A 19,533-nucleotide genomic window follows, 5' to 3' on the forward strand; every position below is an offset into this window, starting at 1 on the left:
GAGCTGCTTCTGCAGTATTGACAGGAAATTCTTCCTTTTTCATTCGCCAGTGACATCTAATCCGCCATGACGGGTACCAGCGACGACCATGGCTTCTTCAGGTAGGAAGCGGATCATGAAATCTGGTGATCACAAGCCACTAAAGCATTTTTGCTAAGGAGAAACCGGAACGGAGGCCTGCAAATGATTGTGTACACCCAGTTTCCTTCTCTGGCTCATCTGCTGTGATAGCAGAAGCTTCCATCTGGAACTGATCTCCACATACCAGTGCAAGGTCCACTCTTCACTGCCTTTTCACATTCCATATAAATCAAGGTTGCTTCAAAATGGATGCCGGATCAGCTTGGCGCAGGAACAACTCACAGTGTAGTAGAGATAAAACCTTTATTCCCAAGATGCAACGGGTTTCACTGCAATTGCGCAGCTTCTTCAGGCATGACAAACAGATATAGGGTGCTCGTTTATAAAGGGAGGTAGCCTCATTTCGGATGGGACCCTAACACAAATTCTGAGCCTAACACTCGTAACACTCACCTCTGTTGGGCATATAGCCTCTGACTGGGTGACATGCTGGATCCATTATCAATTTAAAACACCTCCTGTGAAAAAGGGGAGGGGTGCATGGCTACAGAGGGTGCCATTCTTTTTTTTCTTTTTGCATTCATGCCCTGTGGTATAATGTTGCGAGTTTGAATATCCAGAATGATTCACAGTTTATGAGCTGCTGATATCGATTCAGAGTCCCCTCAGGTATAGTTTCAAGAATGATAAGTTGTAAAAAGGTAAAATCATTTTTATGAATTTACAAAAATGTCTCGAGACATTTATATGTAATAAATAACTATTTTGGATATTTGACCTATGCTTACTCATGCGTGAACGCACAGTCTGAACTGTGCGTCCAACATATTGCAGACGGCAGCTGCAGGATAACAGGTAAATGGTAAAATTGAGTCTCACAGTTCATCGGATGAGAAATAGAGAATGTATTTTTTGTTTGATATGATGTAAAAACACTTACATGGCTACCAATCATAGTACAACACAGACAGCGTTTTTTAATACAAGGAGAGTAACCCATCTTCATCGGTGCTAATAATGAACCACTATCTATTTCCCTTAATTCATTATTTTTAGCCTATTAGGAGCCAAAAGATTATGTAGATTTTTAGATCGCCTGAAGGTTACTCCCAGGGTCCTAGGTACAATTTTCCTTAAAACTGGATCGCTGCAAACTATATGCCAATTACGTGTAAGAACCATTTTAATTTCCTTTGCTTCATAGTTGTAGTTGGTTATAAAGTTATATTTAAACTTGTTTTCATGGTCACACTCTTTTTTGGGTTAACCAGATCAGTTTCATTAATTGTTTATTAATTGTATACTGCACAATCGTGACTATATGGCTATATTCACATTGTGCTTTGTAATATGCGTTTTTTTATGTATTTTTTTTTTATTATTTTAGTGTATTTGCATTACATGTTATATTTTGTTTTTTTTATATAATTATGCAATATATATATATATATATAGAGAGAGAGAGAGAGAGAGAGAGAGAGAGAGAGAGAGAGAGAGAGAGAGAGAGAGAGAGAGAGTTTTACTTGTTACTTTTACCTTTGGTTCCATATTCTGGCACTGAAGAGGTTAATACCTACCTTTATAAACGAGCACCCTTCTCCTGTTCGTCATGCCTGAAGAAGCTGGGCAATCGCATTGAAACGCGTTGCATCTTGGGAATGAAAGTTTTTTTAGGACCATAAAGAATGTTTGTTAATTGTATTCTGCACAACCGTGACTGTATGTCTGTATTCACATTGTGCTTTGTAATATGCGTTTTTTATGTATTTTTATTTTATTTTTATTATTTGTATTACATGTTATGTTTTGTGTGTTTTATACAATGATGCAATATATATATATATATATATATATATATATATATATATACAGAGAGAGAGAGAGAGAGAGAGAGAGAGATAGAGAGAGAGAGAGAGAGTTTTACTTGTTACTTTTACCTTTGGTTCCATATTCTGGCACTGAAGAGGTTAATACCTACCTTTATAAACGAGCACCCTTCTCCTGTTCGTCATGCCTGAAGAAGCTGGGCAATCGCATTGAAACGGGTTGCATCTTGGGAATAAAAGGTTTTATCTATACCAACGACTACACTGTGAGTTGTTCCTGAGCCAAGCTGAGCCAGGGTCCTTTTTGAAGCTACCTTGATTTATATACCTCATCTAGCCGGAGGGCATCAGACTTCTCTACGCATCACCATTGTTGTGTATGGGGCTGCACAACATTTCAGGGTGAGCGGTTTGATATTATCTCCTTCACCTTTATGCTCCTATTTTTAATTGCACTATGGAGTGCTCTGACTTTTATTTTATTTTGACATTCCATGGCATTGGAGTTCTTCACGCAGATGCCATATTGCCATCACCCAGCGATCAGCTCTGTACACACCTGCTGGAATCTCCCCAAGCCTCTATGCCACCCTTAGTTGGTACTCATTCCTTACCCCCCAGAGCCCCAGTGTAGACATCTCAGCCTTTTGAAGTAAAGTGGATACTTGTTTTAGAAAAAAAAAAAAAAACTAGGACAAAATGTCTGAAACAACTCTGAAGGGTATGCTTATGATGCTTAGAAGCTCCTTACATAATGCAACCTCTTAAGACCTCTGTGCAGTCTACAATTTCACACAAAGAATCTAAAATTGTGTCGTTTGCTGCTGCACATGAGTTAGTTAATGCACCCAATTCTCTAGATGACAAAATGGGTGCCCTGCAGGCTAAACTGGTGAAATCTGAAGATGGGAACCCCCCGACCAATATTAAGTTTCAAGGAAAACCTGAGTCTGTGGCAGATTTGCGGCTAGTGCAATATGTTTAGCAACTCACGCAGCATCTCCTTCTTGATTTAAAACAATATCAGAACAGCATTCACAGGGCCCACAGACTGCTGAATCCTTGCAATCTTCCTGAGAACCTTCCATGAGACATGCTGGCAAGATTTAAATACCCTCCTATGCAAGATGGCGATACCTTACAAGCTGGGATTCCCAGCAAATATTCTTGGTTGCGACACTGCAGGCAATGAATGTGGAAGAAGGAATGTCTATACCAGGGCCGGTGGGACCATTGGTCCCAGGCAGCACTTTTCAGGGCCCTTTGCTGTCCTTTTTTGGGGGGTCACATAGGTCCATCGTAAGAACAGCCCTGCCGCTGCACCGCTGCTTTAAGACAGTGAGCTGGCCGGCCTGGGTCTGACGAGGGACATTGCGCAAGTGATGTTCCTCCGCAGACACTCGTCAGGCCGCTGCTGGAGAGAAGAAGTGATGCGCAGGCCAGGTGAGCGTGTCTCTGTGTGTCCCTGTGTGTTGGGGGGGGGGGGGGGGACACTGCCTACCTACCTAATGTGGGGAAACTGTGCTGCCTCCCTAATGTGGGGAACTATGCTGCCTATCTAATGTGGGGAAACTATGCTGCCTATCTAATGTGGGGAAACTATGCTGCCTATCTAATGTGGAGAAACTATGCTGCCCACCTAATGTGTGGAAACTATGCTGCCTATCTAATGTAGGGGAACTATGCTGCCTACTTAATGTGGAGGAGCTATGCTACCTACCTAATGTGGGGGAACTGCTGCCTACCTAATGCTGCAGATTAATGTGATTTGCATTGCTGTGGAGCTCTTGAATATGCAGTGCAATTCTATGGCATAATACTTTATTTTTTCTTTTCTTTTCTTTTTTTTTTTTGGGAGGGGGGGCAGCATTTCACTTTTGGACCCAGGCAATACAATGTCTTGGGCCAGCTCTGGTCTATACGGTAAGGCTTGGGAATGACAGATGATGGTTCACATACTGCTTTACCATCCCAAACGCCTCCTAAACTATAATTTCCAAGATTTACTTCCTACCTACTTTATTTCTCTTGTGTACTGAACAGCACTGTTCCCTGTTTTGTTTCTTACATTGCTTGCAACTATAAACAGCCCGGGCAACTTTTTACCTTCTGTCTATTGTTTACTGCTCTCCTAGGTCACCTAGTATTGCTCTAGATGCCAAATTGTAATATATCTGAATAAATGGTGATTGAAGTTCTATCCCTCAATGTTAATGGCTTGAAGGGCAGTGACAAGGGGCGTAGCTAAAGAGGTAGCAGAGGTAGCAGTCGCATCGGGGCACTGGGGCCTAAGGGGGCCCCAAGGCACATCTGCCCCATTAGAGATCAGTAATATTTTTGGCATATGGGGTCCTGTTGCAGCTACAAGCTACGCCTCTGGCCATCACAAAAGCAATGTGTGGGGCGAGAGATTCTCCATCATAAGGCTGACACAGCCTGTATTCAAGACACTTACCCTTGTTTATTTTTTTATTTTTTTTCACAGTAAATTTTTTTTTAATTTTAACATAATACAAAACAGAAACTAAAACCAGAAGCAGAATAAGGATACAGATGCCGCCGGGTTCCATCAGAAACAAAAAGGTAACATATCAGTCCACAACAACAGATCTAAAGACAGGTCAAAAGTATATGACAGTAAACGTGGAGGACAGGTACACTGCTAGGGTAGGCTATGGACATTAAAAACAGGGAACAGGAGGCAGTGATGCTGGTAAATATCAAACTTAGAACCTTGACCTAGGTATGCCACCTACGACGGATAGAGTATACTCTGAGGGCGGTCTGATAGAAAGACAGAGGAGAGGAAAAGAGAGGACAGTGGGAAGGGAGAAAGAGGAAAGGAAGGGAGGAGAGGCGACAGGGAGACAAAGAGAGCAAGAAGAACTCACCTGACAAGGGAACTGTAGCTGTATAACCGGACACCCAGCGAGGAGTCATGGGGTGAAGTGAGGAGGATATTGGAAGGTACTGAGCTATCCGGGTGAGTGAGGAAAAAGAGGTGTTTTAATAGCATTCAGTGCTAATATTGCTCTCACCAAGTCTTTCCAAATTATAGATCCATAAAGTCAATTCATTGTTGTTGTTTGTACAATATATAATGTGGAGTATACTATTGTAAATATTTATGCACCTAACAGCCATCAAAGTTGCTTTCTGAGAAAAATATTTAAATTAATTTCCCCAGTCCAAAGAGGCGAGCTTTTCATTTTCAGAGATTTTAAAAGGGATATCCATATACATTTTTTTATTCGCCCATTATGCCTGGGCAACCACAGTAAAAAGGATAAACTGATACAGGCAGTTAAAAACATGGGACAAATACGTCCCTTGGTCCTCAAAGGGTTAAGCCCTTAAAGGGCTGATTTAGTGAGTCCTGTAGTGCACCCACAGAACACTTTACATCCACATATGGGGTATGTAATGAAAAAATGAAAATGTTACGAACATTTTTTTATTTTGTGTTAGTGTAGTACAGTGTTTCCCAACCTTTTTCGGGTCGGGGCACACCTTGGAAATTTTTTTTTCCACGGGGCACCGCTACCGAGGTTGACGAGCAAGAAAAAAAAAAAGGAAAAAACGCAATACACTATATCTCTTTATCAGTGGGTATGTAGTTTAAAGTGTTGCTTTATACAGAAACTCACCAATGATGTCTTCTCTCATTTGCATCATTGCCTTCTCTTCTCCATCTGGTCCGGGCCATCATCACGATTTCTTCCACACACAATTCTTCACCGTTAAACCTGCAAAACAAACCTATTAGGCGCCAAACTTTTTTTTTTTTTTTTTTTTTACATGGGTGACAGAGGGGTGTAGAAGAGTGGACATGGGTAACAGAGGGGTGTAGAAGAGTGGACATGGGTGACAGAGGGGTTTAGAGGGGTGTAGAGGAGTGTACAGAGGGGTGTAGAGGAGCGTACATGGGTGACAGGGGTGTAGAGGAGCATACATGGGTGACGGGTGTAGAGGAGCGTGCATGGGTGACAGGGGTGTAGAGGAGCGTACATTGGTGACAGGGGTATAGAGGAGTGTACAGAGGGGTTTAGAGGAGTGTACATAAGTGACAGAGGGGTATAGAGAAGTGTACATGGGTGACAGATGGGTGTACATGGGTGACAGAGGGGTGTAGAGGAGTGTACATGGGTGACAGAGGGGTGTAGAGGAGTGTACATTGGTGGCAGAGGGGTGTAGAGGAGTGTACATGGGTGACAGAGGAGTATAGAGGAGTGTACATGGGTGACAGAGGGGTGTTGAGAAGTGTACATGGGTGACAGAGGGGTGTAGAGAAGTGTACATGGATGACAGAGGGGTGTAGAGAAGTGTATATGGGTGACAGAGGGATGTAGAGGAGTGTACATGGGTGACAGAGGGGTGTAGAGGAGTGTACATTGGTGGCAGAGGGGTGAAGAGGAGTGTACATGGGTGACAGAGGGGTGTAGAGGAGTGTACATGGGTGACAGATGGGTGTACATGGAGTGTATATGGGCGACAGAGGGGTGTAGAGGAGCGTACATGGGTGACAGGGGTGTAGAGGAGTGTACAGAGGGGTTTAGAGGAATGTACATGAGTGACAGAGGGGTATAGAGGAGTGTACATGGGTGAACGATGGGTGTACATGGGTGACAGATGGGTGTAGTTGAGTGTACATGGGAGACAGATGGATATAGAGGAGTGTACATGGATGAAAGAGGGGTATAGAGGAGTGTACATGGGTGACAGAGGGGTGTAGAGGAGTGTACATGGGTGACAGAGGGGTGTAGAGGAGTGTACATGGGTGACAGAGGGGTGTTGAGAAGTGTACATGGGTGACAGAGGGGTGTAGAGGAGTGTACATGGGTGACAGATGGGTGTACATGGGTGACAGAGGGGTGTAGAGGAGTGTACATGGGTGACAGGGGTATAGAGGAGTGTACATGGGTGGCAGAGGGGTATAGAGGAGTGTACATGGGTGACAGATGTGTGTACATGGGTGACAGAGGGGTGTACACGGGTGACAGAGGGGTGTAGAGGAGTGTACATGGGTGACAGAGGGGTATAGAGGAGTGTACATGGGTGACAGAGGGGTATAGAGGAGTGTACATGGGTGACAGGGGTGTAGAGGAGTGTACATGGGCGACAGGGGTGTAGAGGAGCGTACATGGGCGACAGGGGTGTAGAGGAGTGGACAGAGGGGTGTAGAGGAGCGTACATGGGTGACAGGGGTGTAGAGGAGTGGACAGAGGGGTGTAGAGGAGTGGACAGAGGTGTAGAGGAGTGGACAGAGGTGTAGAGGGGTGGACATGGGTGACAGATGGGTGTAGTTGAGTGTACATGGGTGACAGATGGATGTAGAGGAGTGTACATGAGTGACAGAGGGGTGTAGAGGAGTGTACATTGATGAAAGAGAGGTATAGAGGAGTGTACATGGCTGACAGAGGGGTGTTGAGAAGTGTACATGGGTGACAGAGGGGTGTAGAGGAGTGTACATGGGTGACAGGGGTGTAGAGAAGTGTACATGGGTGACAGAGGGGTGTAGAGGAGTGTACATTGGTGGCAGAGGGGTGTAGAGGAGTGTACATGGGTGACAGGGGTGTAGAGGAGTGTACATGGGTGACAGAGGGGTGTAGAGGAGTGTACATTGGTGGCAGAGGGGTGTACAGAGGGGTGTATGGAGGTGTACAAGGATGATAGATGGGTGTAGAAGAGTGAACATGGGTGACGGGGGCATAGGGGTGACAGAGGGGTGGACAGGGGGTGGACACGGGTGACAAGGATGTGGTCAGAGGGGTGGACAATGGAGGGTGTACATGGGTGACAGGGATGGGCAGGGGTGACAGAGGGTTGGATGGGGGGTGGACATGGATGACAGGAGGGTGGACAGGGGGTCAGAGGGGTGGAGAAGGGGGTAAAAGAGGGACAGGAGTGACAGAGAGGGGTGGACTGGGGTAGCAAAGGGACAGATGGGTGAACAGGAGGGTGGACATGAGTGACAGAGTAGACTACGGGGGTAGACGGGGGGGGGTAAACATGAGTGACGGGGATGGACAGGGGAGTGGACAAGGCAGACATGGATGACAGGAGGGTGGACATGGGTGAGAGGGTGGGTGGACATGGGTGACGGGGATTATAAGTGGGGGGACATGTGTGAGTGCGGGTAGACATGAGTGATGGGGGATGGACATAGGTGACAGGAAGGTGAACATGGGTGACATGGGTGACAGGGGGGGTGGACATGAGTGACAGGGAGGGTGGACAGGGGTAACAGGGAGGGTGGACAGGGGTAACAGGGAGGGTGCACATGGGTGACAGGGGGGGTGCACATGGGTGACAGGGGGGGTGGACATGGGTGACAGGGGGGGTGGACATGGGTGACAGGGGGGGTGGACCTGGGTGACATGGGGGGTGGACATGGTGACAGGGGGGGTGTGGACATGGGTGGACATGAGTGACAGGGAGGGTAGACATGGGTGGACATGAGTGACAGGGAGGGTAGACATGGGTGACAGGGAGGGTGGACATGGGTGACAGGGAGGGTGGACAGGGGTGACAGGGAGGGTGGACAGGGGTGACAGGGGGGGTGCACATGGGTGACAGGGGGGGTGGACATGGGTGACAGGGGGGGGTGGACATGGGTGAGAGGGGAGGTGGACATGGGTGACAGGGATGATAGGTGGGGGGGCATGTGTGAGAGGGGGTGGACATGAGTGACGGGGGGTGGACATCGGTGACAGGGGGGTGGACATGAGTGACAGGGAGGCTGGACATGGGTGACAGGGAGGCTGGACATGGGTGACAGGGAGGCTGGACATGGGTGACAGGGAGGCTGGACATGGGCGACAGGAAGGCTGGACATGGGCGACAGGGAGGCTGGACATGGGTGACAGGGAGGCTGGACATGGGTGACAGGGAGGCTGGACATGGGTGACAGGGAGGCTGAACATGGGTGACAGGGAGGCTGGACATGGGTGACAGGGAGGCTGGACATGGGTGACAGGGAGGCTGGACATGGGTGACATGGGGGGTGGACATGGTGACAGGGGGGGTGTGGACATGGGTGGACATGAGTGACAGGGAGGGTAGACATGGGTGGACATGAGTGACAGGGAGGGTAGACATGGGTGACAGGGAGGGTGGACATGGGTGACAGGGAGGGTGGACAGGGGTGACAGGGAGGGTGGACAGGGGTGACAGGGGGGGTGCACATGGGTGACAGGGGGGGTGGACATGGGTGACAGGGGGGGTGGACATGGGTGACAGGGGGGGGTGGACATGGGTGACAGGGGGGGGTGAACATGGGTGACAGGGGGGGTGGACATGGGTGACAGGGGGGGGAATGGGTGGAGAAGGGGGTAAAGGAGAGACAGGAGTGACAGAGAGGGGTGGACTGGGGTGACAAATGGACAGATGGGTGAACAGGAGGGTGGACATGGGTGACAGAGTAGACTACGGGGGTAGACAGGGGGGGGGTAAAAATGAGTGACAGGGATGGACAGGGGAGTGGACAAGGCAGACATGGATGACAGGAGGGTGGACATGGGTGAGAGGGGAGGTGGACATGGGTGACGGGGATGATAGGTGGGGGGGCATGTGTGAGAGGGGGTGGACATGAGTGACGGGGGGTGGACATCGGTGACAGGGGGGTGGACATGAGTGACAGGGAGGCTGGACATGGGTGACAGGGAGGCTGGACATGGGTGACAGGGAGGCTGGACATGGGTGACAGGGAGGCTGGACATGGGCGACAGGAAGGCTGGACATGGGCGACAGGGAGGCTGGACATGGGTGACAGGGAGGCTGGACATGGGTGACAGGGAGGCTGGACATGGGTGACAGGGAGGCTGGACATGGGTGACAGGGAGGCTGGACATGGGTGACAGGGGGGCTGGACATGGGTGACAGGGAGGCTGGACATGGGTGACGGGGAGGCTCGACATGGGTGACGGGGATGATAGGTGGGGGGGCATGTGTGAGAGGGGGTGGACATGAGTGACAGGGGGGTGGACATGGGTGACAGGAAGGTGAACATGAGTGACAGGGGAGGGTGGACATGGGTGACTGGGGGAGTGGACATGGGTGACTGGGGGGTGGACATGGGTGACAGGGAGGCTGGACATGGGTGACGGGGATGATAGGTGGGGGGCATGTGTGACAGGGGGTGGACATGAGTGACGGGGGGGTGGACATGGGTGACTGGGGGGGTGGACATGGGTGACTGGGGGGGTGGACATGGGTGACTGGGGGGGTGGACATGGGTGACAGGGAGGCTGGACATGGGTGACAGGGAGGCTGGGCATGGGTGACAGGGAGGCTGGGCATGGGTGACAGGGAGGGTGGACATGGGTGACAGGGAGGCTGGGCATGGGTGACAGGGAGGGTGGACATGGGTGACAGGGAGGGTGACATGGGTGACAGGGAGGGTGGACATGGGTGACAGGGAGGGTGGACATGGGTGACAGGGGGGGGGTGGACATGGGTGACAGGGGGGGTGGACATGGGTGACGGGGAGGGGGTAGAGGGTGTACCTGGGTGACGGTGGGGGGGTTTAGACAGGGTTGAGATGGTGAACAGAGGGGTGGAAAGGGTACGGTACCTTAAGCAAGCCGGCCCGCAGCTTGCAGTCCCACAGCAGGCACGGGAGTCCGGCGCAGGTGCAGCTCGTTCCGCCCCAGGGCACCATATCCGGCTCACTGCGCAGCAAGGGAGCGGGGGACGGAGGGTGACGCACGAGAAGGAGTGTGGAGGAGGGGGACGCGGGGGACAAAGGGAACAGAGGGAAACACGGGGGACGCAGGAGACACAGGGGACGCTGTGTGCGCAGTGCGCAGTGCGCACGCAGACTTCCCTTCCCCCCTGCGTGGTCAGGCCGGGGCGGGACATTTAAAAAAACAAAATAATAATAAAAAATTTTAAAAAATCACGGCAAAATCCCGCGGCACCACGGGCAGTGCTGAACGGCACACACGTGTGCCGCGGCACCGCGGTTGGGAATCACTGCCTTAAGCACATGTATTGTTTGTTATGAAAATACTGATGTAATTAAAGTAAAATGCATCTAAATACAAGTTTATTTTCAAACACTTTATTGAGTGCGAACATTATACATTCTCCACATTTTCAGCAGGTCTATGAATACAAATCTGCAAATGTAGTAACCTAGCGTGGGCCGTGCTATTATATGTCGTCTCACAACCATCGTAAACGACAAAAAATATCAAGAACAAAAACATCAAAATGGAACCATACCCTGGAGATGATCCAAGGCACATGACTTTGGGTATTATAAGTAAGCGGCAAATGTCAGGGGGGCATTATATGTGCATTATATGGGCCCATGACAGGGGGCCCCTGTCATGTGCCCCCACATATATTGCCCCCTGACATGTGCCCCTCACATATGATGCCCCCATGTCATGTGCCCCCACATATAATGCCCCCCTGACATGTGACCCTGACTTATAATGTCCCCTGTCCTGTGCCCCTCACATATAATGGCCCATGTCCTGTGCCCGTCACATATTATTCCCCCCTGACATGTGCCTCTCACATATAATGCCCCCTGAGGGGGCAGGACAGGGGGTATTATATGTGAAGGGCACATGTCAGGGGGGGCATTATATGTGAGGGGCACAGGACATGGGGTATTATATATGAGGAGCACATGACAGGGGGGCGTCCTGTCATGTGCCCCCACATATAATGCCCCCCTGACATGTGCCCCTTACTCATCATTTGCCCCTCTCACTTATAATTTGCTCCCCCCTCCCCTTTCTCACGCCCGTCACCTTTCTCCCACGCTGCGGCTGCTGCATTCCTGCAGTCAGTGAGAGCCGCGGGGACGTGATCTCCGGGCGCCGGCACGATGATGTGATGTCATTGTGCCGGCCTGTCATGATTGGCTCTCACTGACTGCAGGAATGGAGCAGCCGCGGCGTGTGATAGCAAGGTGACGGGAGTGAGAAAAGGGTGGTGGAGTGGGACAGCTGACAGCTCCCGCTCCACCATGCGATAGCTCAGGAAGAGGGGCAACAATCTCGGGGGGGGGGAGGGGGCAATTGCCACATTGCCCCCCCCCCTGGATCCGCCACTGCCTCCACAGTGGGCGGTGACCTGGCGGCTCGGATCGGATTCGCACAGCCAGCACTGCAGAGAGAGTGAGTGAGCCAGGCAGGGGCAGAGAGCTGCAAGCCCTCCCCAGATGTTGCGCTCGATGCGACCGCCCCCCCCCCCTGCACCCCCCACGCTACGCCTCTGTATCCAAGCTGTATAAACAGAGTTTTCCAGCGGAAGCACATTTTTCTGTACAGATGCCACACAGTCCACAGAGTAGTGAAACGGGGTACAGGCAGCTTGTGAGAAGTGCTTTTCTTACTATTATGATTTGGGAGCACTACCCATATGTGTTACGTTTTTCTATTACACCCATAAAAGCTGTGCAAAAGCAGCTTACATAGCCAAATCCCAGAACAGCTGTATAAACAAAGCGTTTTCCAACAGTCAATCACCCTATTTCTCACGTTAGACATTCCTACAAGTAACATAGCTGTGTATGTAGGGGCTATATAAATGAATATAGATGCCTCTATGTAAGGGGTCTTGAATTATTTTAGAAGGGAATCTAACACAGATCATTTATAGTATTGTACATTGCATACCATTAATACCACCGCCTGTGTTTCATGAGCCACAACATTAATTACATTGTGCTTCATTAGCCATAACATTAATACCATCTCCTAATATTGTGTCCCATGAGCCATAACATTAATAAGAATTTAATAAGGGGTGCAGTGAGCATTTACACCCCACTGGCATTTGATAGATCTTTGGAACAGGGGGCTGTACAATTGAAAAATTTTATTTTTCATTTTCATGGATCACTGTTCAAAAAATCTGTCAGAAACCAATGGGGTAAAAATGCTCACTGCACCCCTTATTAAATTCTGCAAAGGGTGTAGTTTCCAAAATGGGGTAACGTGGGGGGGGGGGGTCACTGTTCTCGCACTATGGGGGCTTTGTTAACACACATGGCCTTCAATTTCTGACACATTCTCTCTCCAAAAGCCCAATGGCGCTCCTTCTCTTCTGAGTAATGTAGTTCGCCCGCAGAGCACTTTACATCCACATATGGGGTATGTTCTCATTCAGAAGAAATGGGGCTACAAATTTGGGGGGACTTTATTCCTATTCTCCCTTGTGAAACTGAAAAATGTAGGGTAACACCAGCATTTTAGTGAAAAAAATATATTTTTTTCATTTTCACATCCAAATTTAACGAAAATTTGTCAAACACCTGTGGGGTGTTAAGGCTCACTGTACCCCTTGTTACATTCCGTGAGGGGTGTAGTTTCCAAAATGGGGTCATATGTGGGTATTTATTGTTTTGTGTTTATGTCAGAACCACCGTAAAATCAGCCACCCCTGAGCAAATCACCAATTTAGACCTCAAATGTACATAGTGCTCTCTCTCTTGTTGTGCGCCCGCAGATAACTTTACACCCACATATGGGCTAGTTCCGTACTCAGGAGAAATTGCTTTACAAATTTTGGGGGGCTTTTTTTCCTTTTACTGCTTGTGAAAATTAAAAGTATGGGGCAACACCAGCATGATAGTGTAAAATAGTTAAAAAAAACTTTACACTAAGATGCTGGTGTTGACCCCAAATTTTGCTTTTAATAAGGGGTAAAAAGAGAAAAAGCCCCCCATAATTTGTAACACAATTTCTCCCGAGTACGGAAATACCCCATATGTGGCCCTAAACTATTGCCTTGAAACACAATAGGGCTCCAAACGAGAGAGCGCCATGCGCATTTGAGGCCTAAATTGGGGATTTGCATCCGCCACAAAAAAAACCTACGGCAGTGTTTCCCAAACATGGTGTCTCCAGCTGTTGCAAAACTCCCAGCATGCCCTGACAGTCAGTGGCTGTCCAGCAATACTGCGAGTTGGAGGCTCTGCTTTGGAAACAGTGCCGTACAAGACATTTTTTTTTTATTGGGGGGGGGGAGACTGTTTATATTGTGTCAGTGTAGTGTAGTGTTTTTAGGGTACATTATCACAGGAGGGGGTTTACAGTGAGTTTCTTGCTGGGAGTTTGAGCTGCAGCGGAAAATTTGCCGCATCTCAAACTTGCAGCAGAAAACTCGCTGTAAACCTCCGCCCATGTGAATGTACCCTGTACATTCACATGGGGGGGGGGGGGGGGGGGCAAACCTTTAGCTGTTGAAATACTACGAAAACCAGTGTGCCTCCAGCTGTTGCAAAAATACAACTCCCAGCAAGCACTTACAAACCATACATTCTGGGAGTTGTGGTTATGCAACAGCTGGAAGCACATTGGTTGCGAAACACAGAGTTTGCTACTTAACTCAGTGTTTCACAACCAGTGTGCCTCCAACTGTTGCAAAACTAGAACTCCCAGCTTGTACAGTCTATCAGTGCATGCTTGGAGTTGTATTTTTGCAACAGCTGGAGGCACACTGGTTGCGAAACACTGAGTTAGGACACAAACTCTGTTTCACAACCAATGTGTCTCCAGCTGTTGCAAAACTGTAACACTCAGCATGCATTGACAGTCGAAGGGCATGCTGAGAGTTGTAGTTTTGCAACAGCTGGAGGCACATTGCTACAACTCCCAGCATGCCCTTCGGCTGTCCGTACATGCTGGGAGTTGTAGTTATGCAACAGCTGGATGCACACTTTTTCATAGAAAAAATGTGCCTCCAGCTGTTGCAAAACTAAGCAACAGCAGGAAGTGAACAGGCCTCACCTTCTGCTGTATCCTGCCACCGGAACTGCCGCCGCTGCTTCCACTGTTCCCGCCGCTCCTAAGGGAAATCCCACCGAGCCAGGTAGAGGTAAGAGACCCCCAACGGTCACGATCGTTCCGACCGATCAATCACGTGATTGTGAGGTGGCACCCGTGCCACCTCACTCCTGCTCGGTAAGGGTCTCAAATAGCCCCATTCACCCTTTTTTCCGGGTCCCTGGGTGACCAGAGACCCAATTGACCCGAATCGCCTCAAATCGCTGGTCTTAATTGACCATCAATTTGCAGCGATTGCCAACATGGGGTTTGCATGGGGTGCCTGCTGAATGAGTCATTTAATATAAATCTTAATTTTAAATAATAAAATCATTGATAGAAAATGCAAGAAAGTAACATAGACAAAGTAAATCTGAGGTCTGGATCTCATCTCTAAGAATTATACAAGCTCACATTTTACAGGGTGGGCCATTTATATGGATATACCTTAATAAAATGGGAATGGTTGGTGATATTAACTTCCTGTTTGTGGCACATTAGTATATGTCAGGGGGGAAACTTTTCAAGATGGGTGGTGACCATGGTGGCCATTTTGAAGTCGGCCATTTTGAATCCAACTTTTGTTTTTTCAATAGGAAGAGGGTCATGTGACACATCAAACGTATTGGGAATTTCACAAGAAAAACAATATTGTGCTTGATTTTAACGTAACTTTATTCTTTCATGAGTTATTTACAAGTTTCTGACCACTTATAGAATGTGTTCAATGTGCTGCCCATTGTGTTGAATTGTCAATGCAACCATCTCCTCCCACTCTTCACACACTGATAGCAACATCGCAGGAGAAATGCTAGCACAGGCTTCCAGTATCCGTAGTTTCAGGTGCTACACATATCGTAACTTCACAGCATAGACAATTGCCTTCAGATGACCCCAAAGATAAAAGTCTAAGGGGGTCAGATCAGGAGACCTTAGGGGCCATTCAACTGACGACCAATACACTTTCCAGGAAACTGTTCATCTTGGAATGCTCGGACCTGACACCCATAATGTGGTGGTGCACCATCTTGCTGGAAAAACTCAGGGAATGTGCCAACTTCAGTGCATAAAGAGGGAAACACATCATCATGCAGCAATTTCGCATATCCAGTGGCCTTGAGGTTTTTATTGATGACGAATGGCCCCACTATCTTTGTAACCCATATACCACACCATACCATCAAGTTTTGTGTTCCAACAGTCTTGGGGGGATCTATCCAATGTGGGTTAGTGTCAGACCAATAGCGGTGGTTTTGTTTGTTCACATAAAAGTTTGCCTCTTCACTGAACAAAATCTTCTGCGTAAACTGAGGGTCCTGTTCAAATTTTAGTTTTGCCCATTCTGCAGCACCTGAAACTACGGATACTGGAAGCCTGTGGTAGCATTTCTCCTGCGGTGTTGCTATCAGTGTGTGAAGAGTGGGAGAAGAGAGTTGCATTGACAACCCAAAACAATGGGCAGCACATTGAACACATTTTATAAGTGGTCAGAAACTTGTAAATAACTCATGAAAGAATAAAGTTACGTTAAAACCAAGCACATCATTGTTTTTCTTGCGAAATTCCCAATAAGTTTGATGTGTCACATGACCATCTTCCTATTGAAAAAACAAAAGTTGGATTCAAAATGGCCGATTTCCAAATGGCCACCATGGTCACCACCCATCTTGAAAAGTTTCCCCCCTCACATATACTAATGTGCCACAAACAGGAAGTTAATATCACCAACAATTCCCATTTTATTAAGGTGTATCCATATAAATGGCCCACCCTGTATAATGAAGCCACTACAATGTAATTGCCTGGCAGTGCTGAAAAGCATGGTATATTCTTAGGCTGCCGGAAACTTGAAATGTTCTGATGAGGTGGGGTCCATTCAAACATACTTGAGGCCTGAGAGCATATGTTTTAGTTTTAGACTAACTGAGCTACATTGATAGTGTTTGTCATTTTACTGCTGTAGTTTTAAACTCCAACTTAATTTCTAAAATAAGCATTACACAAATTTGCAGGGATTTACAAATGAGTCTATTACTTTTGTGTTTGAATTTTGTGTTTTGTTTGTTTATTTGTAAATTACAGTCAGGTTAATTCCACTCCTAATTTTGGCTAAAATAATGACCAAAATTCCAAGAATATTTCTATATGCCATTTGAAGTCTGTCCCAAACAATACGAGGACAAAACGGAATAAATTAATTGAAAAATGCACAAACATTCCATTAGATCTTTGAGGCCTTATGGTATATTCATACATGTAAATATAATATGATAATCCACCAATACAGTTGAAGAGTTTGTTTATACAATACGTGCATGGATTTATCCATCATAGAGACAAAGTCCTGCAAAACATTTCAAATTTGCGATGTTTGGACACATCCAAAGGTAAATACAGTAACCCCCCGACATGCGATGGCCCCGACATATGATAAAATCGACATACGATGGTCTCTCAGAGGCCATCGCATGTCGATGTCAGCATGGACATACGATGCTTTTATATGTCGGGGCCATCGCATTAACTGCTATCCGACAGCGCAAAATGCTTAAGCTGCTGTCGGATAGCAGTTTAAGCATCCCGGGCAGGTTCGCTCACCTATTCCCGTTGCTCCGGGTCCACTTTGCGATCGTCCAGCGTCTTCTGCATCTTCTCCAGGGTCCGGGCCTCGCTTTCCGGCGTCGTTATTACATCACTACGCACGCCGCGCCGGCGCAGCAGCATAATAACGTCACCGGAAAGCGAGGCCCGGACCCTGCAGAAGATGCAGAAGAAGCCGGAGGATCCCGAAGAAGACACCGGAGCAGCGGGACAGCATCGGGAGCCCCTTGGACAGCATCGGGAGCGGTGAGGACCTGGTCCGGAGTGGCGGGGACAGGTGAGTACAGCTTCCTATACTTTACATTGCACGGATCCCTCAACATACGTTGGATTCGACAAACGATGGGTCGTTTGGAACGAATTACCATCGTATGTTGAGGGACCACTGTACTTTCAAAGTGCAAAATTTACAATTACATTTATTATGCACCCACCCCATAAGTATTTCAGGTACTATATACATAACAAAGATTCATGAAAATATTGTGCTAACCAGGTAATATCCAGGGCAAACTGGCACTGTGCCTATTGTAAGTAAAAGAAATGTGTCCAATCGGAAAAGGTTTAGTAACATATAAACTTAAAGAAAATACTATAATAAAAATGATAATAATGATGTTGTATATTTATAGCACATGATAAATAAAGGCATTAATCATTGTCAGTGACAGTGATATTAATAGAACATGTATGAACACATATTAATACTAGAGTAAAAGTATTTCAGGTTTTGCCAATCATTCTCACATGAACAAACATCACAGAACCCGCCATACACCTCAAGAGACGTGAAGCAATTTCCTTCTCATCCTTTACACTGTAGAATTGAATTAGCTATAATCACTGCACAATTCTTTGGTATTCTCACAAATGCTGGCCTCATACTTACTGCATGTTCATTAACCCCTTAAGGACGCAGACCTTTTTCACCTTAAAGGGGTACTCCGGTGAAAATCTTTTTTCTTTAAATCAATTGGTGCCAGAAAGTTAAACATATTTGTAAATTATATAGAATATGTGGTGTGTGTAGCTCACCTAGGATAGAGATAGTACTTGAGGTTAACGGTGTTACCTTCACCCAAAAAGGCCTATAACTATAGTGTACGTGTTATGAATATAAAATATATTTGTAGATACCAGTCCTCAAAAGTACTGCAGTTATAGAGTGGAATAAAGTAAATATAGTGAAGAATAAAGAGATAGGACAGATAGTATAAATGAATGCAAATTTATTTATAGCAATTGGTGTATGTCGTCACCTTTAGCAGGGCCCTTGCGTGGGGTGAACGGCAATACTAATTAATATCATACATAAGTATTAAAATATAATTAAAAAGTATAAAGTATTCACTAGCATTAATAAAATATCGCTTTGGATAGATATGTTCTCACTCGCTAATTGCACTTAGTCCATTTGGTGTATTAGATCCATATGATATAGTTCGTGAAATTGTATTAAGTGGATGCAGTTCAGTGGATACAGTTCATAACTATAGTTTGTTGGTGATATAGTGCCGATTATGACGGTAACTTGGAAGCGTACTGATTGTGTATGGCTTGTAATAATCAACGGTGCACAGCACCACTCACCCACTGCAGGATAGGTTACTGCTTCGGCTGGCACGGCTGGTACGGCTATCACGACTGCGTCCTGTGCTGGGGACAGCTTCGTCCTGTGTGAGCCCGTGTGTGTGATGGGTGAGTCGTTCTCCGGTGGTCCGTGGCTCCCGGGCTGGCACGGCAGGCGTCCGGCCTGTGGATGAGATGTCCGGGACTCACGTAGGTAAACCGGGGCTGTGAGGATGGATTGGAGAGAGCGTTCCACGTGTGTGAACGCGGCACTAAGTGCGCGCGGGCTGAAGTGGTCTCCAAATAAAGGGCATCCAGCAGTTCAAAATGATGATGAATCAAATAATGGCAATAATAATAGTCTTTGTAGTTATTGTGCAATTGGCATTTCTTAAAAAATGATAAACTAATCGGTCGAGACATTCCCTTACACCCACCTATCATATACAAGAAAGCTCCCAACTTAGGTATACAAATTGCCCCCACCATCAAACAAGTATGCACTAATAATAAAAAAAACTTCTACATGGCTACAAACAAAAAGTTTTTTTAGATGTGGATCTTGTTCAGCATGTAAAATCGCAAAATTCCCAAAAAAGATCACAGAAATAACATCAATGACTAACAAATATACACATTACATAACTGAAGGTCTTACTTGCCACACCAAA

The sequence above is a fragment of the Hyla sarda genome, chromosome 9, assembly GCF_029499605.1.
Source record: "Hyla sarda isolate aHylSar1 chromosome 9, aHylSar1.hap1, whole genome shotgun sequence".
NCBI lineage: Eukaryota > Metazoa > Chordata > Amphibia > Anura > Hylidae > Hyla > Hyla sarda.